General features: G+C 33.3%; 1 protein-coding gene across 5 annotated transcripts in view; it reads right to left on the bottom strand.

The window, feature by feature from the left end:
- Positions 1 to 27,747, bottom strand: part of CADM2 (cell adhesion molecule 2) — a 1,080,612-nt gene that overhangs the window by 265,545 nt on the left and 787,320 nt on the right. The window lies entirely within an intron of this gene.

Below are 27,747 nucleotides of genomic sequence, written 5' to 3'. Positions count from 1 at the left end.
GCACATATACTAAAACTGGAATGATACAGAGAAGATTAGCATGGCCCTGCACAAGGATGACATGGAAGAAAGGGGAAATGATACCTATAATTTCCTTGTCACCCTGTAGGTCTTAGAATGTCCATATACTTAAAGTAACAAATAAAGTTGAATTATGATACATTTTAGAATATTTAATAACCTCAAGGAAAATTTAAAAGTCTAATAACATTGCCAGGAGCAAATTAAATGAAAAAATGTAAGAAAAATAGAGAAAGCATTATTAAATCCCAACTTTAAATATACAATTGCCTAAAAAATACAAAATACAGCTAGCAAAATAAGGTAAACATAGTAAGAAAAGGTATAAGTGAGAAGACAATTAGGACTTCAGTCTGGTTTTTATGCTAGCATTCCCTGATTCCAAATGAAAAAAATATATACAATCAATTTAATTGTTGCCTAATATATTGTTGTGAATTAGTGATTTCGCTTAGTTGTAGGAGATATATTTCGATAACATCTTTCTTTTGGTGCAACATACTTGCATACTCAGCAAGCATAAAATGGTATTGACTATTAGCCAAGTTGCCTATAGATTAATGTTCTGTTCATATCTTATTCTCTGCAGAAATTTTAAATAATTGCATTGGAACATTGAATAGAGATGTTCATGTAAAAGAGCAACAGAGATTCTATTTGAATTATAACTCTTTGGATTAAGGGACGTAATATGAAATTTTGAGATATCATAGATACAAGATATATCACAGAAAAAATATGGGGCATCTGGGTGGCTCAATGCGTTAAGCCTCTGCCTTCAGCTTAGGTCATGATCCCAGGGTCCTGGGATTGAGCCCCATATCAGGCTCTCTGCTCAGCAGGGGGCTTGCTTCCCCCTACCCCTTTGCCTGCTTCTCTGCCTACTTGTGATCTTTCTCTCTCTCTGTCAAATAAATAAATAAATAAATCTTTAAAAAAAGAAAAAAAATGATATCAAACATGACGTCCAATAATATGCAATCAGTTCACATTAGGCATATGAACTATACACATAAATGTATATAATGTTAAGGGTTTCTGAAAAATTATCTTCACCTTCATAACAGATTTTGCCTATAAAATATACTTCATGACATTAATTTATTCAACAAATACATTCTTTGTGCCAAGAATGTGCTTAAAATAGTAGAAGCTAGAGATAAAACTATGAACAGGCTAGAAATGTTGTAATGTTTTATCTTTAGAACTTATAGCCTAGATATAAGCAGTAAAACAAGAAAACAGAAATTTATACAGGAAAGCCTGGCTAAGAAGGTGGTGAAATTTCAGCTGAAACCTAAATGAGGAGAAAGTCCAGCCATTTAAAAATTGCCAGAGGACAAAATGTTGGAGAGGGGTGGTCAATATTCAGAAAGTAAGTTACCTGATATAACAGATCCTAAGCAAGAGGCAGGAAAGAGGTTGACTAGTGAAGAACTGAGAACAAGACAAAACAAAAACCACTGAGTCTGGTGCATGAAAAACAACAGACTTATGGTCCAACACTAGGTAAGAAAGAATGTCAAAGTCGGGTAAAATATAAATACATAAAAATGCTGGGCTTTTTATGTCTTAGTAAGGAGCTTACACTTATTCTAACATGCAGTGGTAAGACACTGAGGAAAAAGACTCAATATACACCCCTAGAAGACACTGTTTTTTCTGGTAATAAATCATTATTCTTAAATCAAGGATTTTTAATCTTAGAAATGAATCACTGTAAAAATGGTATTTATAATCAAGAACCTTATTGAGAAAATATCAAAGAATTCATTAAATTACTGGATAATCTGTAAAGGTAACTAATCTTTTTTTTTTTAATCTTACACTGTAAATAATCTGTTAAATGACTTTTACTGACTTGAGTTTGTACCAAAACAGAATTGTTATCCATAGACCCATATCCCCCTGACTCTCTGAGAGACAATTTATTCCTTATGTCCACTCTGAAATGTCAATGCTTTGGGAAGTGCCTTGTGATTAACAATGGAGAATTTCTGTTTTATTGCTTGTTTTAAAAGCTGTAGTAGTATCTGGGAGACAGGAAAGTATTGCTGGTAAACTCTCTACGGCTGTACACATTATTTTTAAAACAGTTTACTTTCTCAAAGATATATTTCCCTGAATGGAGAACAACACCATGCTTTCAAATAAATAATGAGTTCCCAAAGGACTGCAATGGAGGCAATAAAATATTTGAATTTTTCTCCTGTATACGAGTGTCTTTTATAAACTTTATAAAACAAATTTTCCTTTGATTAATATAATAGAAAAGAGTATTTTCTGTTCTAATAACAGCATTTTTATGCCCAAGGAAACTATTAGTATGTGAACCTGAGACATGTAGAAAATTCTTGATAGCAGAGGCAGAAACTCATGTTACTTCTAATTCTTTAAATGGTATATGATATTGCTGTGGACATAGTGGGCATATATTTTTGAACACATGAAACGTGTTCAAAATGATACCACCTGAATAATGAAGTGTTGATCAATATGTGGTAACATATAAATCAACTTGGACTATTCCCTAAGGAACAAGTTCTCTTTTGAAAAAAAAAAAAAAAAGTAATAACACAGTGGTTAATAGGATGTGTTTTTTACTGTTTGATCATTTCTAAATGCACAAAGATTTCATTAATGTTGATTTCACCCATCTTGTCCATGTTTACGTGCTTTGATGTTCAAGTCCTTTGTAGTGCCACATTAGATCTAGGGGAACACTGCCCTATGAGAGCAAGTGGAGACTGCTGTGGGAAAATATTAAAATGAAACTTGATACTTTGTATAGATTTGTACAGATAATTCAGCTCAAAGAATTCTACTTCTGATAAGGCAGAAAAAGAATTAATGCCATCTTCTCATATCTCTTTTTGGGGTTACTACATTTGTAATCTGTTAATAGAAAATTATAATGAATTGAAATGTTTCAAATGGAAATTATTAAAATTAAACTTCAATAAAACAAGTTGAGATGGAATTGAAAATAGTTCAACTGATTCCTTATATTTTAAGAATGCATGTTCTGGAAAAATGGTTGCAAAATGATAGCTGAAAAAAAAATATTGATAGCAACACCAGTGATTCCTCACTACGATATTGGAAGGAAAGGGTTAACAGCTGGTTCTTGGTCTTTCCTTTAGTTTCAGGGAAAGCCTAAAAAGTTGGCTCTTGGTTGAAACATCCTTGCAGTTCAAGGAGTTCACAGATGTATATTGAATCCAAATAAATGAGAACTGGGGAGGTCCTGTGTACTAGACTATGCACCTACATTTCATAGTTGGGAATATTTATTGAATAATAAATGAGGATTGACTAAATGACCTTGTACCAGAGAATGGGAACTGGTGACATAATCTTGTGAAGGCTGCATGCCTACTAAGTCATCAAAATTGAATAGACTCCAGGGGTCTCTGAGTGGCTCAGTGAGTTAAGCGTCCAGCTTCTGCTTAGGTCATGATCCTGGTGGGGTTCTGGGATCAAGCCCAGCATTGGGCTCCCTGATCAGTGGGGAGCCTGCTTCTTCCTCTCCCTCTGCTGCTCCTCCTGCTTGTGTTCTCTCTCATGGTCTCTCAAACAAATAAATAAAATCTAAAAAGAAAGAAAGAAAGAAAGAAAGAAAGAAAGAAAGAAAGAAAGAAAGGAAGGAAGGAAGGAAGGAAGGAAGGAAGGAAGGAAGGAAGGAAGGAAGGAAACTGAATAGACTCTAGAAAAGCTTCTCTGAGGTGTGGTACCTAAATCAACGCAGTCTAGTTTTGGATAAGGAGTAACTGCACACTCAGAAGCATTTCAGGAAGTCACAAAGCTTTGCTAGTTCTTAACATCCTTTTTGGGTCACTTGTCTTAGACCTTTGGATCCATTTGTTGTTGGATATAGCCTGTTGTGTCTCATGGATATTATCATATCCATGAAACCAAGAATTGTGCTACTGCTCTAGTAAATACCAGAATTAACCAGAATACCAGATTAACAAAAAAGTATCATTTCTGCATAGTCTATCTGCTGAGGTAAATGTTCGTCCGATAAGAACAGAGTAGTCACATTATTCATGCTCAAAACTATTCCTATTTGTTCCTGTTTCCTTTCCAGACCAGAATGAAACTAAACAGACTGCCATAGTTCATGAATTCTACATATAAATTTGTGCAACAACTGATTCTCATTTCAAATTCCTAGTTTTATATGCTTTGACAGATCTGAAACCAAAGATATATGCTGTGTTAGATAGATAGATAAATATAGATATAAAGATAAATATAAGATATGTATTTTTCTCTATATTTAATATATAAATAAAATATATATTACATGATGCATATTATTAGTAACAGCTGATACCTCGTATTGCTTAAATTTAGATATGCATTGACTGCTGTGTTTTGCAAAAGTTTTAACACATCCTTGGAAGGCACAGATTTTCCAACTTTAGGGCACTGAATAGGATAAGCCACAGACTCAGAGAGCATTTGTAAAAACAAAACAAAACAAAACAAAACAAAACAAAACAAAATTGCAAGTGTATCAGGTATTGGCAGCAACATGGCAATAAGTTTACGCTTCTGAATACAAGTATTTCTGAAATGGCAAATGTGCGTGGTTAAAAATCAATAATTACATTTAGTAATGATTCATTAAGTTTATGTTCAGGACTATAATCCCAAATCTCACCATTTATATAATTGACCAGCTAAATTAAAGGTACCTACAAAGATGACTACGAAAAAAAAATGCACTACATAATTTTTTGACAAACTTTTTCTCACCAAGAACAACAGCTCTTCACATTAAAGGATCAAATCTCTGTAAGCAAAGTTCTAAATGCAAAGAATCCATCATTACTCAAAATTGAATAATGAATGATAAAATTCAATAAAATCTGCTATTTGTTACAATTTGATTTTCATTAGTACTAAACTCATAATTTATAATGCCATGATAGTTACTTTAAAAATATATAATGTTTATTTAATGAGGGAATTTTGACATGTAATATGCTCCCTTATTTTTTCTTGATTAAGCTTGTGCAGCCCCAGGGCACAGGAAATATCGACTCATATGGCAGGGTTGATAAGCATCAACTCTCCCTGCTGACTTGGGCCAGCAGGCTGCTCATGAATCCAGCAGATGTTTCTGCTATCTGGGCCAATGGAAACCTTATGGACCTTTTTTCCTTCATCTCCTCCCAGGAGCAAATGTTAACACAGCAGAAATTTGGATGGATGTCAAATAGAAAGCAGAAGTGTTGGTGAGAAAATAGGGTACACTCTTATCCATAAATAGTGGTCATCAGTGGTTTGAATTGAGTATTAAGCCATTTTAATGGCTTATTTTTGTGCATTAGCTACTTCATTTAACCAAATCCCTATAAACACTTCTGTTTATAACATAATACAACAGCATTTGTCCAAACACATAGATCTAATCCTTGAATATGCTAATTGTTTTAAGATACAAACCAGAAAAAAAAAAAAAGAATCTGAATATAAAAAGTAGGACAGTTGTTTATTTCTAATATTTTTCTTATATGAATGGAAAGCTACCTAACTGTAAACTTGCAAATTACTCAACTTAATTTACATTTTGTTGATGTCATGTTAAAAAAATAGCAATAGCAGGCTCAGTTTTGATAAGAATTACCAAGAAAAAAAAACAATTAAAGGATTAATCTTAGCACTCTTTATTGCATATCATTCTAGTTTAGCTGAATTTTAAATATATACTTTCAAGAACCAGTCTGATTAAACTCCCATAGTTGTCCCTTATCTGTGTCTCTATCAGGCCACCCACACTGACCCAGTGAAGTATCCATCAGTCTTGTAAGATTTAGATTTTATTACCTATATTCAAATTCTGTATTTTAGAATTCTCTCTTACCTTTATGTAGTTTTCTCCCCTAACCAACACATTAATTTAAAGGGAAAGTTTTAAGAGGTGACACATGTTACTGAGACTCCTAAACTATGTATTGCCCCCATTTATTATAATATAACAGGATATATTTCCTACTGACACAGGGGTAAAAAGTTAGGAAAGAAATCTGAATAGAGAAATAATTTACTATTCATTAATTTTTCTTATTCTAATATTATTTATTGATCACCTACTATGAGTAAGACATGTGACTTACTCATAAACGCAAGTGAAAAGAACTAAAGTGTAGAAGCATACTACATACTATAATACTTGATAGGAGTTGTTTCAATAAGGTCAACATTGACAATGTCCTATGATATACTCTATCCACTCAAAAAGCAATGTTGAGTAGGTGCTTGACAGAAGACTTGTTTTCATTTGTTTCCATGATTACTTTAGAAAGGGCATGTCTTTCTGAGTGAAGTAGCAATGTGTAAGTAGCTAAGAAGTATTGGCAGTATTTTAAAATGCTTCCTGTGCATGGCACTTATAGGTGTCATAAGAAAAGACTCTCGCTCATATAACTATCCAATGCCAAACGTTTAATAGTTTTCCCCCTTGTACTCTAATTGTCAGAAATGTAATTTTAAAATTCCTTCAAGGATTTTGTGGGTATTACTTAGCTTTGTTAATGAGAATAGAAATTCTGGTCCAGAAAGCTGGCAAACATAGCCATGAGACAGAGACACTATAGAGATTTAATTGCCTACAAAAGTATTCTTTGCAAGCTGTGCAAACACTCCTTGCTTAAATAAGGAATCAAGATGATGGAGATTTTACATCTTAGTGAAACAACCACAGACACAGTTTCTGGTTTTTGTAATGAAAAAAGCCTCACCAAATAGGCTATCTTTTCATTATTTATATTGCTTTTGAAAAAGAAGACTTTAAAAATCTTTCAGAAGGCTCATAATTAATGAAATAACATAAAATAAAAGAATCAATTATAGGTTCATACATACGTCATATAAGACAATCAAAATATTGTGTGTTATGAAAGAAATAATGGAATATAGAACATAAGGGTGGAGAGAAGCACTTAAATCCATATTCCAAAATTAACAAAATCATTCTAATTCTAGTTATTGCCCTAATAATCCTAGCATATATTAAGTAATCAAAACTATATGTTTAAAATAGTCAATTATTTCAGTATTAAAATAATTTGTGGTTTAAAAATAACAGCAAGATAGAAAAGAATGACAGCAAGAATTAAAGACCAACTGATGAAAGACAAATGAAAAGAAGACATGAGAATCACTTTGGTTTTCCAGATAGATGAGAGAATAGATGGTGGTATCACTAATTAAGATCTAGGCACAAAAGGAAAAGTAGTGTATCTGTTAATTTTTTTCATTTTAGCAAACCACCCCAAAACAGTGCCACACATCAATTACCATTTTTGTAATACACAGTTCTGTGAAGTGCCAGTTTGTATTGGGCTTCACTGGACAGTTCTTATAATCTTGGCTGTGCTCCCTCAGACATCTATGGTCAATTACCAGTCATCTGCTTTTGGGGACTCTGCTTCTGGGGATAGGCTGGCTGTCATCTGGGATGACAGGTGGTGACTGGGCTTGATATCATGGCTCCTGGCTCGCAAGACAACAGCCCAATGAGCAAGCAGTTTCCAAGACTCTCAAGTTTGTTTCAAGTCCATTGGCCAAAACTAGTCACAGGGTTAAGCCCAGAATCAATGTAGAAAGTGACCACCCAAGCGAACAGATGTAGGGTAATGTGAACAAAACAGCAGCTACTGGACAGACTAAAGTAGTTGATTATTGAAGAGAGAATGGTACATCTAAAGGCAGGGGAGAAATTAAGAATGAAAGTTTTTCATACTCCAAATATTGCAGGAAAACCAAGTTTATAGAAGATCAGAGTCATGTTCACGGGGAGTGACCACCAATATGACTTAGGGGCTTTGCCATAAAAAGATTAATTGAAAAAAATGAAAGGAGAAAGCAGAATGCAATATTTTAGAAAATGAGAGGTGATCAAATGAAGATATTAAGTGTAATTAACACCTTTGAAGAAACTTGACAATGAGATTAAACAAAAGTGATTGAAGAGAGAATACAGAATTTGAGGCAGATTTTTGTTGTTTTATTATTTACTTCTTTATACAACTTAGAAGCAATTATGCTGTATAATCTTCATTCTGACTTAGATGACTTCTGTCTGCTCTATGGAAAATTATTTCATAAATGTTCACTTTGATCCACAAGGCAGATTGAAAAGAGTAAGAATAACTAGTACCAGTATTTTCCTACTTCAGGAAAGGCATCTCAAAACAGGTGCTTATTTTTAGATAAGTAGTTACTGTTATTTGTTGGTCAGCACAGTCTTATTTTTTTTTTTTAAATAAATGTGTTGGCCTGATGTCCACACTTTTTTTCCCCCATAGCAATATTAGCAAAACTTAAATGAAAATAAAAATATAACATATTATAAAGGTAAATAAGAGTACACCTCACCTCACCTTACAGATTTCTCTTAAATAGTCTTGATCTTTATTTTGGAAATGTTATTCATTTTTAAGTGCCGTGGAAGCCCAAGAAATACTTTTTTTCTTTATGGTACATTGATAAAAATGCTACTGGCCCACTAGATATTTCTCAATCTCTCACATCTTTACCAGTATAATCATTGTTAACCTACCTGTTGTACTATTTACTTCTGTTCTTAAAATAAATAATTAAGGAAATCTAATAGAAAACATAAGGAAATAAATGCAGTTTCTCATGGACTAATAATCTTCACAAATGTACATATGTCCACTTTTCTTTACACATATGGTAAGAACACAATATCTACAGATGTGTAGTAGCATATAGAGAATAATAAAAAAGATGCTCAGGTTGAACAAGGGAGAATTTAGTCATGGTATGATTGTTTCTGAGAGTTGCCTTACAAATATGAAGTCATCTAAAAATAAATTTTATGTTTAAAAGAAAACATTGACTGCAAAAAAAAAATCAAATTATATAAAAGAACTCACATTCTCTTTTGATAAAAAATATGACCCATACAGGGCACCTGGGTGGCTCAGTTAGTTGAGTGGTTGCCTTTGGCTCAGGTCATGATGGAGACCTTGGATCTCGACCCCGTATCGGGGGCCCAGCTCTATGGGGAGTCTACTTCTCCCTCTGACCTTCTTCCCTCTCATGCTCTCTCTCACTGTCTCTCAAATAAATAAATAAAAATCTTAAAAAAAATATGACCCATATATACCTATGGTTATGAAATACCTAGAATCTCCTTAAGTATTCTGCTCATAATCTTATAAGTGGACAATGGCTTAAGCAAAATTCCATCTTAGATTTAACAGTGATTAAATCTAATCAAGTCATAAGTCCTCTTGTGCTGAAGGAAAGTATGAACTATCATGTGCATTTGGCAAGAGGGATTTATTTATGTATTACACAATGAAAATAATGTGTATGAAGAGAGTGTCCTTAAAATGGCATGCAAATATTTCTTCTCAGATGGCTCCCCATCCAGATAGTTAAATGCACAAGTAAAAATGAACTGCAGGGGCAGCTGGGTTTCTCAGTGGGTTAAGCCTCTGCCTTCGGCTCAGATCATGACCTCAGGATCCTGGGATAGAGTCCCACATCGGGCTCCCTGCTCAGCAGGGAGCCTGCTTCCCCCTCTCCCTCTGCTGCTTCCCCAGTTGTGCTCTCTCTCCTTCTCTCACTCTCTGTCAAATAAATAAATTTAAAAAAAAAAAAAGTGAACTGCAAAGCAACTTTAGGAGAAAGGGAACCTGAGGCTAAACAAGTAGAGCAACAAGTAAAAAACAAACAAACAAACAAACAAAAAAAAACAATAGGAGGTGAGTGCATCATATATACATATATATATATAATATGAATTATGTATTTAATAAAATAATTATTTTTATGCAGAACTGTGTATATATACATATTGATGCTGAAATATTCCTTCAACAGGAAATAGAAATGGCACTCTTTCTAAATGATGATTTTCAGTAAGTGCATTTTTAACCACCAAATAGTAAAAACACATTAACAATTCTATTTTCATCTTCTTCTTCCCCCCAAACTTTCCAAAAGATTTTCTCTTGCCAGAGTTATGCTAGCTAAATTAGATCCCATCCAAGTGGATATCTTAGATCACTTTCCTGATCTCTCTGATATGAGGAATTTGAGAGGCAGGGCAGAGGGTTGTGTGGGGAAGGGAGGGAAAAAAAAAATGAAACAAGATGGGACTGGGGAGGGAGACAAACCATAAGAGACTCTTAATCTCAGGAAACAGACTGAGGGTTGCTGGGGGCTGAGGGGGAAGGTTAGGGTGGCTGGGTTATGGACATTGGGGAGGGTATGTGCTATGGTGAGTGCTGTGAATTGTGTAAGACTGATGATTCACAGACCTGTACCCCTGAAGCAAATAATACATTAAATGTTAATAAAATCAAATAAGAAAGAAACAAAGAAACAAAGAAAGAAACAAAGAAAGATCAATAAGAATTTTCCTACTATTCTCTGGCTGAGGTGTTAAAGGGGTTAGAATCCATACCTATGCATACTTTGCCAAATGCATATGGGATGGGATGAAACAATAGTGAGTTCATCCACTTTGATTTTAAAGTTTGCTTCCTAAAGATTGTTCATCATTTCTTGTGGTCCTAACTCCTATTTCTGTTCTAAATTGGGACACTTGAAAATGTATTCTACAAATTAGTTTGGCTATAAGTTTGTCAATTTAAGGTAAGTTTTTTACTGAGCACTGATTTTATACATTTTTATTGAATGATGTAAATTGTGGGGAAACTATAATGAAATTTTATTTTAATCAGAAATATTGGAATAGGAAGGTAAGACAGTAAAAAAATAACTAAGAAATATGGGAAAAGGTGAGAGGAGAAGAACCAACCATGAAAACATGAGTTTAAAATACAGCAAATAAGCTCCATGCAACTAGATACATTAGAATGTCATGAGAAGAATGTCATAAGGAATTTATGAAAATGATAATGCAGAAATACAAAAAGAAAAATTTGCATAAGTAGATGAAAGTTAGAGAAAGAAATATATGCATATTTATGTACACTTTGGAAATATAATAAGCAATGAATTTGAGATGGTTTAAAAGGAAACATGAATAAATAATGTATAACCTGATTTATACTAGAGGAACAAATAAACAGGAATGAATTAAATTGTGATTCAAAGACCATATCAAATCAAGTCATATTATTTAGCAGAACTTTCAGGCATACAAAAGATATATCCCATTTTTCAAATACTTTACATATAACGAAAGTTGTATGGGATTCATATTCCTCTTTCAACATGGGAATCTTTGAGTAAATAGATATAATCAACATAATTGGTAAGTAAAAACAATTACCCCTGGGCATTTATTTATGAAAGATATAAGAAATTTAAAACATTGTTAAAAATTCTTTACCACTTATGTTGAAATAATTACGTTTTCCTGATCCACAAAATGTAGCCCCTCTAAGTAAAGAGCAGAAATAAGTTCAAGATGTATATTATTGTCATCAACAGCATGAATAAAAGTAAGTCATAACTTCTAAAGTAAATAGATAGGGAATGGCAAGGTGGAAATTTCAAACTAGATCTCATATTAAATACTTTTCTATTCAACTATCTATATTGAAACAATTTTTTCAGGGTCCACTGTATGCCAAACATTATAACAGGCATGGAGTTTTAAGATGATAATAAAAATGAAAATGATGATTTGAGTTCAGTAATGCACATGAATTTGAGAGATCCATGTAGTAGTATTTAATAAAACATTATTCTTTCTCTTTCATATTCTTCTTAAGACGAATGTCCTTTTTTTCAAATCTTAAGTGCCACCAGGTCTCTTTTATTATAAACAAGTTAAAGATGCATTTTTTCTATCAATACATTTAATGTTCTCAATACAGAAAGACTACACTAAACCTAGAATGAATGGTGCTTTTCCATTTGATACTTGTTATTAATGTTAGTTAATTAAATAAAAACTTATCAATTAAAACTTCATTTTCCTGGAGTAACAGTGGTAAAGGCAAAATTATGATTTTACTATGAAAATCGCTTATATATTTTCATTACACACAAAAAATGAATTCATAGATTTTTTAAAAAATTGCTGAAATATAAGCAACTGGCTTGTATATTGATATGTGCATTAAGGTAATTTTCTAGATCAGCGAATTCATGTTAGAAATGGTTGCCTGTACTAAAAATCCTTTAATAAAAACCTTCTACTTTTTAAAGTACTGAATTATTTTAAAGGTAATTTAGTACCTAATAACATGTAGGCGTGAATGAATTTATTTGAATAGCAACCAAACCGAGCATGGTTTTCTCATAAGTGAGAGTGTAATTCGTCTGGCATGTCAGTGAGTAAGTTTATTGTATTAGATTGTATGTAACTGAAATAATGGAAGATCAACCTCTAGTAATCTTGTAATACACAAATTCACCTAGTGTAGCATCAAATCTATTTTATAGGGTATAATTTGAAAGAATTAAAAATACCTAAGAGCTAAAGAACAGAAGTCTGCATAGACAGAAAACTCAGTTTATACAATTCTGAAGGAAAATGATTATCTTAAGGCATTCTGAATGGATTTTTTCAGGCTTACATAGCTACAGCATAGTCATCAAAACTTGTTAAATGCTATGCAAATCTCTTCAGCTCTGTATGTAAGACCTGGGCCAGGTACCAGCATATTATTAATTCCTGCAGTAATAGAACCAATGCTATCAGTAGTAATGCCATTATGCTATTATAGAGCGAAAAGCTTTTAAAGTAGGATAACTTTAATTGTTTTGTAGAAATGCCAATGCTCTCCTTTTTAGGATTTGAAATAATTGTAAAGTTTACAAAATAATTCTGGTAAATGAGCATATAAAGGTTTGGGTCTTAGCTTGTTATTTGATACTTCAGTTCTTTAGTCCTCCTCATAGATACCTTTATAAGTACATGCTTATTAAACATTCTTGTTTAACATTTGTTTCATGTTTAACATATTAAACATTCTTATTAACATTTGACTTTGCTTGCACCTATTTTTAATGGAGGTTTATTAAAATTACATGAGGAAATTGCTATAGGGAAGAACTTATTTTCATCATTATTGGTGTATGTATGTGTATGGGTATATGTATGTGTGTGTGTGTACATATAAATGCAGAGAGTCATGTGTTATGTGTGTCTATATATGTGTATTTTCTAGATCCAACTGACTAGTAATAATTTAGCTACACACACACACACACAGAAAAGCTGAATGAAAACCTCTTCAATCATTTTTGAATATTATGAAGATTTATCACCCTGAGCCTGGTGGACCTGCTGGCTATTAACTATAAACTATTCAACTTAGCTGCTTTCCAGTATTTTCATGGTCTTCTGAATGCTAAGAACAGTTACCAGTGTTATCTAGAATAACTATAGCACACGATGTTATGTCTGACTTGAATAAGATGATCTGTTAGGATGAAAGACTTCATAATCCTTTGGGAAAATAAAGACTAAAAATGAAGCCTTAAAGAAAACTTTTTAATTTTTCTAATTCCAGAGTTTTTCTCAGCATAAAAAACTAGTAATCTGCCTGGGTGCATAAGACTGATAAAAATGTTCATGAGGATACTATTTTTGCAGCTGAAAGTAATAAAGAATGGGCATTAAATAAAATACACCATGAAATTGTTTTTATAAATGAAAACTTTTCAATATGTTTATATTAAAATGTATCTTTGTTTAGGCTGTTTTGCATATGGTGACTGTACTAATACATATAAATATTTCATTAAATCTTCCTCCTTAAACTGCTGAAAATAATTGCCTTTCTTTTATTAATTGCTTCTTTCTCATGACAAGAAATTCCACTATGAATTATGCCATATAAAATGTCTTTAAGCTATTCATATTAAATTTAAAACATCCATATGCATATGAACTCAAATGAATACTATTTTTTGCTTTGTCCATCTAAACTAAGAGGCTGTGCATTTGTTTGTTGATAGACAACATCTATCGTGTCTGTTCTTAGATTCTTTGGTAAATTTTTAGCTAGAGCTAAAAGTCATATTCTTCAGAGAATGTGAAAGGATGCAGAGGAAATGTGGTGGGAGGTGAAAAAATGCAGGCAAAGAATTCCATGAAAGTGCTAAAGCTATGGATTAAGGGTTATCAAAGACAAGTTTCTCAAATTTAAGATAATTTTCAAAGCTAGAAGTATATGCCTCAAAAATGAAATTCATGTTTTTCTTCCTAGGAACAATATCTTCTCTTTAAAAAGAAAATATCTCATCTATTGGACTTACTGTAATTATTATTTAAAATAAATTATAGCATCTCATCAACTTTCAGTCTTTTTCATTCATTAAACACACATTTATACATATTACTTTAATATTTACCATTTAAAAATGCATTGATCTTACTATGAGGTATCAGGAATGATCGATATTGAAATGGACCCTAACCTTCATGAAACTTTCTTTTTTTCTTTGTTGGAGATTTTTATTTAATGAGAAAGAGAGAGAGACCTAGCAGTGGAGAGGGGAAGAGGGGAAGAGAGAGAGAGAGAGAAGCAGACTCCCTGCTTAGCAGGAAGCCCAGTGCAGGTCCTGGGATCATGACCTGAGCCCAAGGCAGAAGCTAAACCCACTGAGACACCCAGACAATCTCTTTATGTAACTTTAAAGCACAGAAAAATCAAGGACATTCAACCAGTAAGCAGCAATCTCCAGTCTCTCTCTGAATGATGTTGTATATGATTGATCAAATCTCAGATAAAAATATGCCTGCAAGCTTTAACATTGCATAGAAAAGTGATGTCAACAAAATAAATACTCAGTAAGTGATTAATACATATGCATATTTGACCTGTAAAAGACTGTTTAAGTGACCATTTCTCTTATCTGAAAATAGAGATTTGAAAATACAGGTACTTTTGTGGCAGGGTTAAGTGTACTAAAGGTTCACTTAGCATCACATTATTGTACAGGGACAGCTAAGCTATTCATGAAAATGCTATCTTCACCCTTCCTGTCTGCCTTTATAGCTGGATTGCATTGCCTATCTTACTTTTTAATTAAGTGTGACCATATCGTTACACGACAAAAGATTGTGAGCAGAGGAGATTGTTTATTTTGTAGGCTTGACCCACTAAGACATCCCAAACACTTTGCCATGTTCCCCTCCCATTCTGGCTGACTATGTGACTGGCAGATGGGCAATGAAATCCAGGAGGTTTTTGTGTCTCTTCGTTTTTTTTTCCTTAAAGAAGATGACAAAGCCCTTGCTAGTCTGTTTCTGAAGGAGGAGGACCAGGCTTCAGATCAAGAACACTCATATCTTGTTAATAAGTGAACAAGCAGAAAAAAATATTTTGAATATATTATAACCATCGCACAGTATGTGTTCCTTTTGTTATAGCAGCTAATGCTACCTAATATATTTATTAAGGGAATCACCCAATAGAAAGAGCATATTTTTTAGCTGGCAACGAAAATGAAGATGAGAATTTGGAGTGAAAAAAAAAAATGAAGAAAACTAGAGATGAAAACCAAAAGAGAACTGAATTGCTAAACACTAAAGATTGTACTCAGCAGTGGTAAGTGATAACCCAAAATGTGGCTTCTAAATGAGACCAAGAAAGATGTGAAATATAAACAGGTGGTTGTTGTTGATCCTCAATAGCATTTTGTATTTTGAGGTCTATATAAATATCTCTTCCCCTCAACTGAACTTCTTACTTAGTCCCTGGCTGCCAGTATTCTTGCTAAGGGGGAAAAAAAAAAAAAAGTTACCATTCCCTAACAATATTTAATTTTTAACTGGTAGTTTGGAATTCTGTAGTAAACTGTATATTTGTTATTAAAGACTACACCAAAGGAAGTAAAATTGGGTTAGAAATATAGAAATGTATTTTGTTTCTGAGAAGCAGTGTCTATCTTCATTCAAGGTTTTTATTGAAGAACTGAGGTATTCTATAAATTTTGCTTGACAAACATATGCACATAGGAGACTGAGACAATGTACACCTAAAATGCGCATACATATATTTAAATACAGACTTAAGCAGGTGAAGACAAATTTTAATATTAAAATGCAACACCTTCGAAGCTAAAAATCACTGAAAAGAGCTTAATGATAAAATAAAATCAGTTAACACTATGAAGGTTCTCGCTTTCTCTTTTTTTTTTCAAACAAATGCATGTGAGTGTCTTGTCTTGCACAGTTTTAAAACGGGTCCAACTTGTTTAATGTTTTATAAATTCTTTGGTTAGGAACGATCCTGCTAACCTCATCTTTGTTCTCTCCCCATGATATTTTCATTTGCCTCCAAAAGTGTCAGAGGTGCACAGATTCTTTTATCAATACATTTTACACACACACCAAAAAAAAAAAAAAAGGAAAAATACAATACTATACCAACTTGTAAAGGTTCAGTGCATTTACTACCCCTTTTGCTGAAAAACTTCACCTTTCTTGATTTATGACATTCTAGTTCAACTTGGAAAAAAATGAAACCAGTTCTTTCTGATCATTGACAAAACACTCTTAGGAAAGATCAAAATCTCTTCTTCGGCTCATTATAGATCAGCTATCTAGACAGATAGAACATGAAGAAAGACAGATATTGCATTTTGGAAAAAAAATGCTTTTCAGAAATAATTCTATCAGCACACCATAAATTTCTAGTCTGTTCTCCATTTCTTTTTGAATATTTACCTGCAAAGCAGAAGCCCTTTTTGAATTCCTTTCTTCATTCTCACCTAGCTCTCTTCTTCATTTTTCCTAAGTATGTCATTCTAATACATTTATAATGTTTAAAAGCATGTAACACATAAGTAAAAACTCAAAACCTGAGGCGAGACTAAAGTTATTAAGGACAGGATGTATAATATCAACCAGATATATGTTTTCCTCAACTACTGTATGGGGCTTGTTAAGCAAGTTAAGTTCCCCCCATCCAGATAATACAAAAATATTGAATTCTAGAATATTCCTCGAGAATCTTTTCAGTTCATTCAAACTTAAGGTAGTAAATACATATTCTGTTAATGCATCCATAGGAACATTACTTTTTATTCCACTTCTCTGGAGAGATATTGATTGATTTGTGGATTGACCAATAAGTTTAAGAAGTTCAGGAAATGCTGTTATTCTAACATGATAATTACTTAATGTTACTGAATCAATGAACTGTAGCCTACACTTCACTGAACAAAATGCTCCTGGTCTAATTTAGATTGATAAAGTGCTTACTTCCAGGGCTCACACACCTTTGCAGAAGAATTATTGTTTTCCTATTCATAAAAATAAGAGGGTTATCTTATTCCCTGTGAAAAAGGGGTTAGAGACCCATAGAGGAGCACATATCTGACATCTATAATGGGACACACTGTGGATGACATTTAGCCCAGACCACAAAGTCTAAGCAGTACATCACTGCATTGTTAAACACAAATGCAAAAACATTGTACTACTGCCCTTGCTGTGAAGCAAATTATCGAAGTGTGTGGAAAAACATGTCTGGATTTAGAAGAGGGGAAAATCATTTGTAGGCCTTGAATGAGGGCATCAACAAGAAGAAAATGACCACATTTAGTGGAAAATGAAGAATTAGAAGGGTTCTCCAGATACTACAGTTCAATGTCTTTATGTTTCCCATTATCTGTCATCCCCTTGCCATTTTTTAACTGGGTAGGACTTCAACATATTTCTAGAATGGCAATCGGTTTTCATAGTTCACCCTACTACCATATAAAATAATTACATTTGGATATGTTGTTAGTGTTGTTTCATTTTTAGTGGTTCATACAACAGTGTGAAGATACTTAAAATTTTAGCATCCTTCCCAAATAAGCACATAGCACTGGGTTTTCCCCTAGAAGTGACATTAAAGATTGTGCAACTTTACTTTGTCATGTTCCAAATGAGAACACCAAGGCCTCCAGAGGTGAGGTAACTGCCACCATGGCACTATTTGTTACTGGTAGGGTTGGCCAAGAAACCGAGTTTCCTGCTTCCTAGTCAACTATCCTGTTTCTACAACATGCCATTGAAAGATACTGCAGAATAGCTGTTTTTTTTTTTTTTTAATGAACTGCATATAAATTTGAATGAGCAAGTACATTTCATTTGAACTCATATTTTTAATTGAGCCATCAATATTTTATGTTCTAGCAGCAAAATACCAAACAAAGTTAATTATTTTTTTCTTCTTTCTTTTTCATTGAAGTCAGAGCATTGCAATGTAGATGTCACAAAATACTGCATTTTTTACTTACAGGAAACAATAGGACAAAACCAAGCACTGTTATTTATCAAAATGAAATAAAGTGGCAGTTCTTGTTAACATGTGAAATATCAAATTAGTATATAAAATAGATAGAGGAACAAATTAAGCCTAGAAAAGATAGCATTTCTCTAATAAAGTATTTTTAAATAACTTTTTTTTTTTTTTTAAAAGATTTTATTTATTTATTTGAAAGACGGAGATCACAAGTAGGCAGAGAGTCAGGCAGAGAGAGAGAGAGAGGGAAGCAGGCTTCCTGCGGAGCAGGGAGCCCAATGCGGGGCTCGATCCCAGGACCCTGAGATCATGACCCAAGCCAAAGGCAGTAGCACAAACCACTGAGCCACCCAGGCGCCCCTTAAATAACTTTTATAGGATAACTAATTTTATGATATAGGATTATCTGAACAAGAAAAATATATAAATGTACATATATTTATATACATATATACACAGGAATATTGCACATATATTTGAATATATATATATTTCAGCTCATATGTTTAATTGACCTATCAACATATACTCTAGCAGCAAAAGACCAAACAGAATTTTTACATTTTTTCTTTTTTCACTTTTTTCTCTTTTCTTCTCATTGAACTCTGAGTGATATATATTCACATATATGTAAATAAATATATTTATAAATATGTATTTTTATTTTAATTAGATATATACAAACCTCTCTTTCTCCCTCCTCTCTCTATATATATGCAAGAAAAGATATATATGTATGCAACAAAGGAGATATTTATATATGTATTTATCAGTGGCATGTAGACATTCAGAAGTAATTTCCAACCTAGGAATAAAGTTATAATTTATAATATGCATATTAGATTTTAATAGTGATTATTATTGTAAATGTTTATGAACTTAGCTGACAACTTTTGCTACATAGTGTTTGTTCCCAGTTGGAAAAAAAAAGAAAAGAAAAAAAATGCAAGCTACAAATACAATTATTCTCTTATGACCCTGAATGAAACCAGGTAATGTAGTATATTGGTGAGATACTTAAAAAACTCTCATCCCATGTTCCAGTTCTCAATAATGATGTTTTAATGGTTTAAATGACAAATTGAAGGGATTTATCTACCTCAGTGGTAAGGTATATTTTAAATAATTACCCATATTACCTGAAAAACACTTGTTAATGAGCTAGCTTATGGCCAAGGATTAAACATGAGATTTAGTTGATAAATTATCATAGAAGCTATAATAAAGAAGAATTGAAAACAAGAAGACACATGATCGTCTGGGCAGTCATAAATTATAATAAAAGCAACAAAGTCAACAAATGCTAGAATTTACTTCTTGTGTTAAAGGAACTGTTAAAGGAAACAGATGTGAAAGACTAGATAATGTACATTAGTTTAGTATGCTAAAAGTACCATCTGTTTCGATTACTTATCAAACAGTATAGATCTTCTATCAACATCCCCAATGCTTTATTTTTGGTGAAATTTCTGGAGGTAATAGGGATGAAGAGAGAAAGGCACATGGGACTCTCTTCCTCTAACTAGTTTCAAAATTTGGCCAGAGGCTTTCTATTCCTGTGAAATTTTGAGAAATTCAAACTGTTTCTGTAAAGCGACACATAGTTTTCAGGGACATGGAAGTGCTACAAGGTCACAGTTGGAGGGACACCACTCTCCTGGATGGAACTGACAGCTGCACAGAAGAGGAGACAGGAAGCAATAGAATAAGAGATCACAATGAATAAAGCACTAGAATAAGAGAGCCACAAGAAATTTAGAGACAAAATTGCATGGATTAAATTTGCACTACTATTGTGGCTACTCTGCAACTTTTATTGCTTCGTATCAACAAAAATAGGCATAGCTGCATATAGTATACAACGAAGTATATTACTTTTTTTTATTTTTAAATTTTTTTAATATCTTTTTTTATTAATTTTTTATTTTTTATAAACATATATTTTTATCCCCAGGGGTACAGGTCTGTGAATCACCAGGTTTACATACTTCACATGAAGTATATTAAACAGAGCTAGATTACTAGCATGCAGACACAATTTTACATGTTGAAGCCTATTTTGCTTAAGTAGACTTTATCTTTCACTAAATACCTTCTGTCTGAGTGATATATATCCAGTTTATTTGTACATAGGGAGCAGTGCCCCATTGGCTCATGTTCAGTATTAATAGTCAGACATTAAGGAGTTAAGTGGATACCAAGGTAAGTCAGAAAATATATTTAAATCACTAGATTAAGCTTTAAGATGGTTATTAACAGAACTAAATATGATAATTAGAAATTTTTCAATTTATAATACATACTTTTTACTAGCAGTAAAATATTTGACACTTACTCATTGGCATAGTATTAGATATATTTCAAGCAAGTTAAAACATATGACACATTATAGATATTCAATATAAATATTAAACCCATTTGTTGTTCCATATTCTGTAGGAGTTGATAATCTATGCAAAGATGATGGAAAAAAATCGAACACATATGTATTAAATGTAATACCTAAAGAAGGAATGCGGAGTAGATATTAACACATGATTAAGGGCACATATTAATTGATTGAATGAAATACAAAGTCATGTGAAATCTTGCTAGCATATCCAACTTACTTTCCCCCAAAACTCAGTAAAATAATTATAGAGACACACACACAAAAGAAAATTCATGACAAAGTAGAAAGTGAGACTCATCAATATATCACAAGCATTTCAGAAAAATACCTATAAACTACAAGGCCAAGAGAACTGAACTGAGATGATCAATTATTGGTTTCCTCTCTTACCCAATTATAAGAGCAAAATTGCCAGAATGACAGAATTGAAATTTTTCTACAAGAATCTGTTCTTTGATCCAAAAATGAAAGGTTTGTGCTACTTCCCAAGCTTAATACCCATCCTTTTATTACACGGTGGCTTCCATTTCAAAAAGCAAAACACTAGCAGAACTCCAGCTACCTTATTTTTGGATTAGTACCTCATCTTCTATATCCATCTGAACACACTAGAACTTGGGTGACCTTACTTCCCAGTTGCCTAGGATAATTCTAGTACATGCTGGTACCCTGGCATGGTTATCACTCAGATTTTCCATTTTTTGGACAATAACTTGTATGTTTACCATACCGACAACTTATATGCTCTAGGTATATTACACAACTGGTTATATGGGGAATTGGCAGTTGTTTGCAGAATCAGGAAAGAAATGCCAACATTTTAAAGCAAATTTGACACAACTAATTCAGGAATTGCCCATGTGAATATTTACATTGTTATGTACTTCCTTTGTTCAAAGTATCAGGTCAAATGTGAAAAGAACTGAGGAAAATTACCTCTTGACCTACTAGGTCTAGAGTAGTTACATGCTGGCTAGATAATCATGAGTTTATTCAGAAACTATGCACATCTTTTATGCTCTTATTTGGAATATAAGGAGTATTCATCCAATATTTATGCTGAAAGAAAATGGAATCAAAAGCAATCTTAGTACTCTGTGGGAAGCACAAATATTGGATACAATTTTCTCATTTATCAATGAGTGAACAAAACAAAAACATAGGTGGGGCCTTGCCATGCATAGTAATTCTTCTTAGAGTTGACACATTCTTAGTAATATAGTCAGTCAGACTCAAAGAAGACAGCCTCAGTGAGACAGGAGAAGCATGATCAGTGGAAAGAATAGGATAATATGAAAAATTTAAAAAATACAATGAAAGGCAAATGTATAAAATAAGAAAGAAATGCAAGATGGAAGAAAGAAATTTTAAAAAGCAACTGAAGAACTAAAATCTGACATGGAGATAATCGAGAGTACCTTGATACTGAAAGTAAAATAAAGAAATTAGAGGAAAGCTCCAACGATGCAGAGATAATATGACAACTGATTTAAAACAGTGGGAAAAAAAGATGATAGATCTGCTGGAAGGGGTTGAAACTCAACCTCAGGAACATTTGAGGGAGAATGAAGCATAATTGGGACTGTGCTGATTAAAAATAAATCTTGAAATAAGATGTGCACTTTATATGAAGATTGAATGTCCTTACCATCTCATAGACAACATTAATGAACTCTCAATTAGGCAGATGCTAGACATGTTGAATATTTCAACAATATATTTTAAAATCCTAGCAGCGTCCAAGTAGGTAATTCTCAAAAAAAATAGGAGGATTATGACTTATTTTCAGGAGTAATTGCCAGAGGACAGCAGAATAATAGTTATAAGTCAGAGAAGATGTTTTATATCCACTAAAGCTGTTTCTGTGTGAAAGCTTAGAAAACATATTATTTTCTACATGCTGGGACATATAATAAGCAATGAAGAAGGGAATGACTATGAAGAATTTAAAGTCGAAGTCTCTGTGTTATTAAAAAAAATAAACCCTACATTCTCTGTCATTCTTACCAAAGCCCACCTCTCTAACAGTATTAGGAAAACAGAGCCAGAAATAACAACAATGCCACACAAAATAGATTGAACCAGAATGTTGGTTTGCATACCCTTTACTAACACTACCATCTGCAGTAAATCACTTAACTTCTCTGACCTTGGTTTATCCATTTATAAATAGAGTAATTATAATACCTACTTCACAGCTTTGTTGTGAGCATAAAAGGGGATAATTAATATGAAGGTGATCTTATAACACTTTTGTTATACAAATGTAAGAAATTATTATTAATTATTTAGGGGCTTGCAAATTCTTTAGGAAGAACAACTGTCATTTTCACATTCCTTTCTGGAAATGACCCTACTCTTGGTGCATTGATACTTCTCCCAATGAATAAAGAATTTGGAACTGAATAAGCATGTCACATAAGAAAACATATCTTGTTAAGTTTTTCAAATGCTAATTTTAAGTTTGATTTTATAACAACAAATACTTCCTGGTATAACAGAATTGACTTTGAACATGAAGTGACTGTCTCAATTTTATGTATGTAAAATTATTTCTTTTTGGTTCTATTTAGCTCCAAACCAGCTCCTTACCAAACTCTTTATCTCCTTGTTCCTTAAACAGAGGACGCTCATTCATGATTTTTTTTATTTGTAGATTTAAACTTCCTATCTCTCAATGACTCCATCTATCATCGATACTCAGTAATTCTTTTTCAACAAATTATCTGAATTTTTGTCATTTTACTTATTTCATTTTTAATTATATTTTGGAATGGAGTGGACTCTCTCTCTATGTACTTTTACTTCTGGAAAATTTCTGTTCACAAATAATTTTGTGTGGAATATGCATAAAATATAGTATTATATAGTATTAAAATATAGTATTAAGGGGACACCTGGGTGGCTCAGTCATTAAGCGTCTGCCTTTGGCTCAGGTCATGACCCTAGGGTCCTGGGATCCAGCTCCACATCAGGCTCCCTGCTCAGCGGGAAGCCTGCTTCTCACTCCCCCACTCTCCCCTGCTTGTGTTCCCTCTCTTGCTGTCTCTCTCTCTGTCAAATAAATAAAAAAATAAATAAAAAAAATTTTAAAAATAAAATAAAATACAGTATTTAGCAAAAAAAAAAAAAAGAGGTAGAGGTTAATAGGTATAGGTATACAGACAGGGCTGAATTTTGTAATATAATTCAGAAAGAAGGATAGAAAAATACTTACATGATAATAGGAGATAATCACTAAATGGTAAGACATTTTCCTTCTTTTTCTTATTTCCTTCTATTCATCTAAGAAATTACACAATCATAGAAAATGCCTATTAAAAATGTAATAGAGCACAAAAATGTTCTTGCAAGCCAAGTCAGGGAATTCATCAAAGAAAAAGGGAGGCCAGGTAGGATGATTGTAAAGAGGGATGTGGTAAGATGGCTAGGAAATCTGGGGGAAGAGGATAAAGGTGCAAACAGAGAAAACAAATGTAAAGCTCTTTGATGAAAAGCTTCGGGATAGAAGCTGCTATTCTCTAGCCTAATGTCTAGATTATGAAGCTATAGGAAGAAAGAAATTAGAAAAAATTCACAGTCAAAGCAATGGGAGGTAAGGATCATTTTGGCAGGTGAAGATTGGCCATTGATTAGAGGAAGACAGTGTTTAAAGTGGGCAGACAAGGAAGAGTTGTGCGGTGGTCAAAATGAGAGATGGCCATATCACTGAACTACTTAAATTGCTGTAAGAAATGCTCCTAAGAAGGCACAGTTGATTCACTCAGAATAAATTGGCAATGTGGCAATAAATCATGTGCTTCTACAAGAGAGCCACCGGAGAGGAAATTAATATAAAGCTACCTTGTACAGGTGAAGATGACATTTCCAAACAACTTTAGTGGTGTGAATATATCAGGAAGTGGACATGGAGAAGTTAAATGAAATGACTCAGGGTAAGTCTCACATAAATAAAGAAGAATGCAACACAACCCCAGTTGATAGAACCTATATTATGAGTAGTTAGTATACAGTATCAAATAAGCATAGTTGGAATTGCTGCCTGCCTACTAGTCTCTTTTTCCATATAGGACAGAAGCTCTTGTTTCTGGATTAGAAGCCACTTCTCTGGAACCAATCTGCCAGCAGGAAGGAAGGAGACATGCTAACATGTGTCTGGTCAGCTCTGTGCTAAAATCATAGGGAATTAGAGGTATTCCTTTCTTGAAGGAACTCGGATTCTTGTTAGGAAACTCTAATAAATGTTTGTCAATAACGTCCAAGTATATGTATTATAGCCTGGTTACAGTGATGAAATATTAGAAACAACACAAAGAACTATCATCATATATGTTATCATCATATATGTTGGTACATAAAAGCTGGATTTTTCATATAGTAAAATGTTAACCTTCAGTTAAAATGATTGAATAACTACAAGTGTTGATATCTTTAAATCTTCTAAGATGCCATGATTAAGTGGGAGAGAAGTAAACACCAACGTATAAGAATAGTTTACTATATGGAATATATAGAGTATGTTGTATATGTACTATATAATTATTGTCTACATTTAGACATTATGCATAGTATGCATATGTACATATATATGGTGTACAGGTATGTGTAACATTTATGCTTTTATTGTAAAAATAAGAACAAAAACATCAATGAGAAAGTTAAAACCAAGGGAGGAGGGGAGAGAAGAAAAGGGGAACATGAAAGGAATTACCAGGTAAATGTAGGAAAGAAGGAGGGAACTGGGGTGGGCTTGGGAGGAAATGGGGGGACAGGAGCTTAATGATCAGAGGACTTGAAATGGAGAAAGAGGAAATGGAAGAGCAGTGTGGGAAACATTCCAAAATTGTAAAATTTGTCATGTCAAAGGAAGTAACCTGGAGAAGACAGGTTGGTGCTAAATGGTGAAGGGTCTCGAGGGGGGCTGCAACATTACCATTAACAGGTTTCTTTGTCACAGACCTTGTAATCTTGAACAACCAGGGTTTCCTACTGCACTAGAATTTATCTCCTGCCACCACCTGGTCCTCATTCCCTGCTTCACTGAATTGTATAAAGGACTGCTGGTGTTACTTTATTTTATTTTTTAAAAGACTTTATTTATTTATTTGACAGAGAGAGAGAGAACAGCAGAAAGACAGCAGAGGAGAGGGGTAGAGAGAGAAGCAGACTCTCCACTGCATGACCCTGATGTGGGGCTCCATCCTAGGACACTGGGATCATGACCTGAGCCCAAGGCAGATGTTTAACCAACAGAGCCACCCAGGGGAACAACCCAGGGGTGCCCCACCCCATTATTTTAAATGATACCCTAGCTATTAGAACAATCTTTCCAGAGCAAATCAAGAAATCTTCCTCCTTTTCACTTGCTAACTCTTCAACACCCAAGTTATCCATTCATAGCTCACTATCTTAAAGTAAATCAGGGAGAACTGGTACTGAAGGGCAACATGCCTATGTCACACTTCAGACCTAAGGCTCTCATCTCTCAGCAGTCTGGTGACTCTGAACACAACCATTCTTTTGAAATTGTTTTCAGTCAATGAAGGCTAACTCACTGCGTCACACTCCCACTGCTAAAACGTGGTACCTCAGGAGGGACAACTTTTTTTTTTTTAATTTTTTTATAAACATATATTTTTATCCCCAGGGGTACAGGTCTGTGAATCACCAGGTTTACACACTTCACAGCACTCACCAAAGCACATACCCTCCCCAATGTCCATAATCCTACCCCCTTCTCCCAAACCCCTCCTCCCAGCAACCCTCAGTTTGTTTTGTGAGATTAAGAGTCACTTATGGTTTGAGGAGGGACAACTTTTAAAGGCCGTTCTAGCTTCATACTCCTGGAGGTGCCAGCTGAGAACTTTGCTATGACTGCATTGCAACTTTGACTTCCAACCAGTTCCCTTTCCTGCGAGTATAAATCTCTGTCTGAGTGTTTTCCTGGAGAACCTTACCCCCAAGACAATGGGGAAACTGTCCATTCTTTCTATCTGCATAGATAGTTCTAGAATTCTTATTGCATTGCTTATCTGCATAGATAGCTCTATAATTCTTATTGCATTGCTTTTTTTTTTTTTTTTTGCATTGCTTTTATCTAAAATTTATTTAATGAATAACCATTCCCAGATTCTTCTCTGGTTATAAAGATGGGTTAGCATGCATTTTCATTGATTTACATTTAGATGTTCATCAAAAAAGCCATTAAATTATGTAAGCTCCTTGAGAGCAGAATTGATAAATAATAGAAACCTGATCTGTATGGAGGACAGCACAATGATCTACTAAATAGACAAAAATGAGACAATTTTTTTTCTTTTTTATACTTTTGAACTCATTATGTGGTTACTAATATAATGTCCTTCTACAAGTTCTTACTTTATAGGATTAACAACTTTCATTCATGAGATTAATTGTGCTTACTTATGTTGTTTCCCTATCAGAACATGAAGGATAATTATATATATATTTTTTCATTTGAGGGAACTGCATTATTTTTTGAAATGGAAAACATTAATGTGTTTTAAAGTTAAAAAATGAAAAAAAAATGACTCAAGTCACCACTATGTCCTAAACAGAAGAACAAAGAAAGTCCAATCAATGGTAATAAATTGTGACTTAAGGTACCATCTGGGGAGGTGGTGAGGGAGGCATGGTATGTTTTGCAAATATTTCTACAGATGATCCTGATACTTCTCCTGCCTTGTGGAGAATTAAACTAAAGGAAATGGCCAAAAGCATTAGCTCTAATAATATAAAATACTGCCAGCAAGACTTGTACATGATATAAATCAATTTTCTATTTCTTAAGAAGAAGCAAGTCTGTGTGGTATAAGTAAGGAATGATAAGATAAGAATCATGTTAACCATTTTTAAAGGGTATATATCTTTTTACAATTTTGTTTTTTGAATCATGTGAATATATTACCCATTTTAAACAATTTAGAAATCTAGATTTAATCACTACTACTTATCTTTCAAAGAAATGTATACAAAACAGAAAATAATTTAAAAAATGCTGAGAAAATTGGTTTTAGTGTAATTTCTCTTAATGTGTTGTTTTGAGACATTTTGAAACAACTCTAAAGGAATCAAAATAGCAAAAACAATGAATACTGT

The sequence above is a fragment of the Mustela nivalis genome (assembly GCF_964662115.1).
Source record: "Mustela nivalis genome assembly, chromosome: 1".
NCBI lineage: Eukaryota > Metazoa > Chordata > Mammalia > Carnivora > Mustelidae > Mustela > Mustela nivalis.
This window is presented reverse-complemented; position numbering and strand designations above follow the sequence as displayed.